Raw genomic sequence first — 7,429 nt, 5'->3', positions numbered from 1 at the left:
GATTAGCATAACAAAAGTAACAATCTGAGCTGGTGATCTAATAGGATTAAGTCCACACCAACAGAGGATTATACCTCACTGATACATGGGGGAATCTCAGCTCGGCTTGGAACAAAAGATCAGGGACAGATATGTCCGTGATAAGTCAAAGTATTGACACATATTTGAGGAGATATACAAACTGGAGATATACAAACTGCATGCCAGTAATACACTAAGTGGATCAATATGAATGTATAATGTGATGAAAGTAAAATTCACAAGTGAATACAAATATAAAAATTTTACATTTGGAATCAAGTAAAAATACATTTAATCAAAACCCTTCCAAGGTAAGCATATACATTAATAGGGAAGTGTACCACTAGCACATAATATAATTGCTAAATGTTACCCACTTGGCAATATTTCCAAAACAAATAAACTTGTGATCAAAAATTAAAATCAACTGACTGCTGTATCATGAAGTGCAACAGTCTCAAAGAAATAAGGACTTCATGGATGGAGTAAAAGTAAGTGTCATATCATAATGAAGATTTCTTGGTGTTGAACTTGAATAGTGCCTGAAGGTGAATAGTTAGTGATGAGTGAATAGAAGGGACTATGTGATCATGGTCAAAAAGATCCATATGAAAATTTTTAGGATGAATACAATAATGAATAATTGAATGTAAGACGGTCAAAAGAGGCCGATGTGGTGAATACAAGAAAAAAAGCAAACTCATAAAAAATGAACACAAACAGTAGTGAAGACAAGTAATATTGTCTATTTTATCAGTTTATTGTTGCATTTCATCGGTACTCACAAACACTTTTTATTATTTCGCTATCAGGAATGATTTTATGATGACTTTACTTAATAGTATCTAGGATAATTTAAGACACATTTTGTCCATTTGAGTGCCCCTTAGGATCATTTCTTTTCTTTTTCTTTTCTACATGGGTTTCAAATACTAATGATCGGCGCACCCTTCCCAGAATTGGATAGTTATTATTATTATTATTATCCCAGCCGAAGTGGCATATTTATCTGAATAGGAAGTTTGGTGGACTACCTAGCGCGGTCTTGTTTCTTCTTTGTATTGATGGTATTGTGGGTGGTTTTGTACCACCATTTCCAGACCAGCACAGGTTATAATATTTCAATTATTCAATTGATAGATTTATTTATCTTTAAAAATTTGTAAGGAAAAATGGCTACTTTTAGTTTGAGTGGAGAGCTCTCTAAAAGACAAGAAAAATGGTTTATAGATGGAGATGTTGATTTCCTATCGGATTCTATCTCTGGTCACACTTCAACTTCTAAGGGCTGGACACAGGATCTCTTTGAACTCAAAAGTATTATGTTCAAACAAGTGAAAACCTTTTGGAACAAAACCATGTTCTGCAATTATACCAAGCAGAACATGATCCCGAGAGGTTTAAGACTTAAATTGTATCCTGCTTTTGAGCTAATTAATGAAGATCTAAAAAGGGAATGGGAGACTTCTCTCACGAAGTACTTGAATTAATTAATTGACATTCTGATCAAGCATGATAATATTCTTTTGGAACACTATGCCCAAGAGATTTCTACACTAGGGGACAAATTAAAAAGTTTTGAGGGACTTGAGCCTTTTCAAAAATCCTATGAAAAACTCAAGAGCGATCTGGATCAGTTTGAAAAAACTATAGTGGATAAAAAACGAACCAAATTTGCTCGTGACAAAGAGGATTACTTACAGGACAAGGTTTTCAGATGGTATACCAGAAAACCCAATAAGAAGTTACCCACATATCGCACATCTGATCTAGATTCCTCTGAAAATGAGGCTTCGGATCATTATAATTCCAATAATCCGAGTGAACCAACACATCCAAGGGATTTTTTAGGATCAGGTATCAGAAACAGGGACAGAGGTGGTCAAGAAAATCCCACAAGATTCGCAGGGGGGGGGGGGGGAAGAAGTCTAAGAGACAGAAAAAGGAAGGAGATGGAAGAACAGGGGAGTCAATTCTCCATGAGGAGGAATTACAGGCGGACCAGATTCTAGAAGACTCTTTAAGGGTTATCAATCTTTCAGAAAGAACCCTCATTTCCACTCAAATTACTCTCCTTAGCAAAGGCCTCTCTTTTTCTCCCACTCAGCATATTGATAGATTCGAATGGGAGAAGGATCTGGCTTTATTTTCTAGGAAATTGTTATTAAAAAAAAAATTCCGGACGAAACAGAGAGAGGGACCTACACCTGTTCAACAGGATGATGGTACCCCGAGTAGAGACTCTGTCCATTTGAATACGGACGAAGATCTACAAGCCTTAGAAATACTTGAAGAATTATATCAATGTAATTCTGAAGATGTAAATGTTCCAGTTCTCTCTGAGGCGGATGAAACACCAAAATTAAAATCTAAGTCCACCTTTTTTTCAGATATGTCAATTTGCCCCCAGCTCAAGATCTATAGGGATTTAGTTTCCAAGGATTTAGATGAGCTTTTGTGAGAAACAAGCAGTATAAATCACGTTCGGGCAATCTTAACCAAGAAGAAATATCAGCATTAAGAGAGATTGCCGAATGGGAAGATATTTTGATCAAGCCCTCAGATAAAGGGGGAAATGTGGTAATATGGCCCAAACAACAATATTTAAAGGAGATCTATCGTCAATTGGATGACAGAGATTGTTATAAAAGGATCATATTCAATCCGACAGCTAATTTTTTGGCCTGTTACAACAATATTATTGATCTAGCTTTCCAGACTAATGTAATCTCCAAAACTGATTTTGAATTTCTTAAAGTTACCAACCCTAGAATTGCCACTATATACCTGTTACCAAAAGTTCATAAGAATGAGCGATCACCTCCAGGGAGACCCATTGTCTCTGGCAATGGGAACCTGACAGAAAAAGCTAGTAAATTCATAGATTATCATCTACAAAAACATGTCATGAGTCTTGACTCATATATTAAAGACACAAAGGATGTTTTATCCAAACTAGATAGCATTACAGTTAATTCTACCACCAAACTTGCGTCATATGATATTGAGTCACTCTATACAAATATAGAGCATGAAAATGGGCTTTACGCAGTCAAGTACTTTCTAGGAATGGAAAGAAGTACGGATTTCTCTGCCTTTTTGGTCACTTTACTTCAATTTGTACTTACTAAGAACTACTTTGTGTTTGAGGAGAAATTCTTCTTGCAGATTAGAGAAACTGCGATGGGGACTGCTTGTGCTCCCACCTTCGCCAATTTATATCTAGGCTGGTGGGAGAGGGAGGTAGTCTTTAATCCGCAGAATGAGAAATATACTGACCATATATTATTATGGTTAAGGTACATAGATGATGTGATTTTGTTGTGGGATGGAGATGATAGATTATTTCAGGAGTTTACTGAACTCTTAAATGATAATGATCTTAATCTAATATTGACCTCTGAAATACATGATTCATCAATCAACTTTTTGGATTTAACTATCTTCAAAACTGGAGATGGGAGACTACACACTGATATGTACAGGAAGAAAACGGCCACAAATAGTCTATTACATTCATCTAGTTCTCACTTTTCACCAGTTATCACAGGGATTCCGAAAGCTGAATTATTAAGAACAAAGAGGAACTGTTCAGATGAACTAACTTATAAACAGAGATCGGAAGAATTAAAGTGTAGACTAAGGAAAAGAGGATATGATAATCATACTAATTAAACAGCTGAGAAAAATGTATCCAAGCTCAATAGAGATTCATTGATTCACCCGAATATTAATAAAATAAAAGTGGATCAGAAGAACTCCAAATTAAGATTAATAGGGACCTTCTGTTCTAAATGGAGAGCCATCACACAGATTTTACAGAAACACTGGCACATTCTGCAACTAGACGAAGATCTACAACAATTACTAGAAGACAGAGTCTCCATTACATGGAGGCGATCAAGAAATCTTAGAGACCATCTAGTACAGAGTTATCTCACTCCTGTAAAAAAGTTATCTAATATTCCCAATGGTTATTATAGATGCGGTACATGCAGGGCGTGCCCTAACATGATTCAGGTTAAGGAATATAAGGACAAATTTGCAAGGACCTATAAAATCTGTAAGTTTTTAAACTGCAACTCAATTAACGTCATATACTGTCTTTCATGTCCATGCAATATGAAATATGTGGGAATGACCAGCAGACCCTTTAAAAAACGAGTCTTGGAGCATATAGGGAATATTAAAAGAGCTGCAAATGACAGGTCCAATCTAAGACAATTCACAGTAGTGGCAAAACACTTTTTTAAATATCATCATAGTGATCCTAAGGCTCTGAAGGCCATGGAGCAAGTGAGTTTGGGATTAAGAGGAGGAGATATACACACCGAACTGCTACGAAGAGAAACTAAACAGATCTTTCTAATGGGCAGTTTAGCCCCGAATGGCATGAATGATTATAATAACTATTCAGCCTTTTTGTAATAAACACATATTATGTATGTACCCCCATCAGGGGTTGCTTCATAATGTGTAGATATGACACTGATATACATATTTGGTTATGATAAATGGACACATTGTTCTTCATGGAGGAGTCCTCCTACTATATTTGTTTGAGGTTTCACTTAAGATTAGGTGAGCAATATTTTTTTTCACTACTGTTTCTGTTCATTTTTTATGAGTTTGCTTTTTTTCTTGTATTCACCCCATTGGCCTCTTTTGACCGTCTTACATTCAATTATTCATTATTGTATTCATCCTTAAAATTTTCATATGGATCTTTTTGACCATGATCACATAGTCCCTTCTATTCACTCATCACTAACTATTCACCTTCAGACACTATTCAAGTTCAACACCAAGAAATCTTCATTATGATATGACACTTACTTTTACTCTGTCCATGAAGTCCTTATTTCTTTGAGACTGTTGCACTTCATGATTCAGCAGTCAGTTGATTTTAATTTTTGATCACAAGTTTATTTGTTTTGGAAATATTGCCAAGTGGGTAACATTTAGCAATTATATTATGTGCTAGTGGTACACTTCCCTATTAATGTATATGCTTACCTTGGAAGCGTTTTGATTAAATGTATTTTTACTTGATTCCAAATGTAAAATTGTTTATATTTGTATTCACTTGTGAATTTTACTTTCATCACATTATACATTCATATTGATCCACTTAGTGTATTACTGGCATGCAGTTTGTATATCTCCAGTTTGTATATCTCCTCTTTGTAGCCACAAATATGTGTCAATACTTTGACTTATCACGGACATATCTGTCCCTGATCTTTTGTTCCAAGCCGAGCTGAGATTCCCCCATGTATCAGTGAGGTATAATCCTCTGTTGGTGTGGACTTAATCCTATTAGATCACCAGCCCAGATTGTTACTTTTGTTATGCTAATCCCATAACTATATCCGGAAGCTGAACGGCAACTTACTGTTGCCATAACGTTGCTAAGAATAATGTCACAATAGGGGGAGGGCTCTCCCCTTTAAGTAGCCAATCAAGCCTGACCATCGGCTTGCCTAGGCAAAGCTTTTAGCGAAACGCGCGTCGGCGGACGCCGCGTTCACTTCTCATGTCTCAGATAATCTCTTTCAACTGTGAGCTTTATTCAGTTAGGCAGTTTTCAGACCACATTTGTAGCCTTTATACCGCCCTCTCTAGAGTCATTTAGATCTTGTATTTACGCTGCTGCAATAGTGCAAATAGACAGCTCGCTGTGTCCACCAAGTCATTATCAGTGGCGGATCCAGGGGGGGGGGGCGATAGGGGCGATGGCCCACCTAGCAGGGGCTTGCTGCCGGCGGCTGCACATTATGTGCAGGTCCATTCAGCAGTGACAGGCAGGGCCAGCGTGCTGCCCGGCCGCTCTGATTGTGTTTTAAACACAATCAGAGCATCCGGGCAGCACACTGTCCCTGCCTGTCACTGCTGAACGGACCTGCACATAGTATGCAGCCGCCGGCAGCCTCAGATCTCAAAAAGGGGGCGGGGCCTAAATCCCCCCCATCCCCCCCCCCCCACATCGCCCCGGGTAGTAGTATTCTCTAGATCCGCCCCTGGCCACTATGCTCATTTATCAGTGAATCCAATTTAAAGTTAGAAAGTCCATTGGTGTAGGATTATGGCTATTATAAATTATCAGGGAGAGGCTATCCAAAGGGAATTCATTCAAGTGTAGTTGTAATAATAGACAACTCTGATTAGACCATGCTATTTCCTTTAGGCTCAATAGGTCTGACTAGTGCTGCCGCAGTATAAGGAATCCGTATGCGGACCATATGTGTATATTAGCATTGAGGATTATGAGTAATTATGCAGAAGAGGTTTCACTATGAGGGAATCATGCACATTTATGTGATCAATCACTAGGCATTTGGGACCAATTAGGCTGCTACTCCTTTGATTTTGAAGGGGTTTGATTAGGACAGCCATACCTACCAAGAGAGTAAGGTAGTCTCCCGTGAAATCCTCCTCATTTTTTTGAAACCACATTGTGCTAATTGGATACTAATTTGTTGGGGAAAGTATTAGGTAACAACTAAAAATAAAGAACCAAGACAAACCAACAAATAAAAAAATATCAAAAAAAAGTAAAAAAATATAATAATAAAGATCTAAGAAAGATCAGAGGACTACCCTTATTAAAGCTTCTATATCCAATCAGAGGCTTACAGCACTGTTTTATGCTGCATACGAAATATTATTGGTTAGTCTGCTCTCCTCTAGCTTACATAAATAATACCCACATTTTGTTATAATTTATGGTGTGATAAATTAGATAACACACCTTTACATATAAGGACTTTAACACACATATAATAATTTTGGTCTGCCTATGACATCAATCATTAAGATGTATGATATGTCCCTTATGCTGTTTATATTCTATTAATAAATAGCATTAATTTTCCTAGCTCATAGGGGGAATAGTCCATGTATCAACGAACAACTCATTGCATTTGAAAACTGATATACTATGATAGCATGAGGGTTCCAATTTGAGTATTGATTATCCAGGACATATATATATATAACCAAATTGATGGTATCAAGGTCACAATTTGAGCAGTGACGTGGTTTGAAAAGTAATATTGACTATTTTATCAGTTTATTGTTGCATTTCATCGGTACTCACAAACACTTTTTATTATTTCGCTATCAGGAATGATTTTATGATGACTTTACTTAATAAAGATGTATTTAACAGTATCTAGGATAATTTAAAACACATTTTGTCCATTTGAGTGCCCCTTAGGATCATTTCTTTTCTTTTTCTTTTCTACATGGGTTTCAAATACTAATGATCGGCGCACCCTTCCCAGAATTGGATAGTTATTATTATTATCCCAGCCGAAGTGGCATATTTATCTGAATAGGAAGTTTGGTGGACTACCTAGTGCGGTCTTGTTTCTACTTTGTATTGATAGGAATGGAATCTGTCCGA

This window comes from Mixophyes fleayi, chromosome 3 (genome assembly GCF_038048845.1).
Source record: "Mixophyes fleayi isolate aMixFle1 chromosome 3, aMixFle1.hap1, whole genome shotgun sequence".
NCBI lineage: Eukaryota > Metazoa > Chordata > Amphibia > Anura > Limnodynastidae > Mixophyes > Mixophyes fleayi.
The sequence above is the reverse complement of the archived record's forward strand: the minus strand, read 5'-3'. Positions refer to the sequence as shown.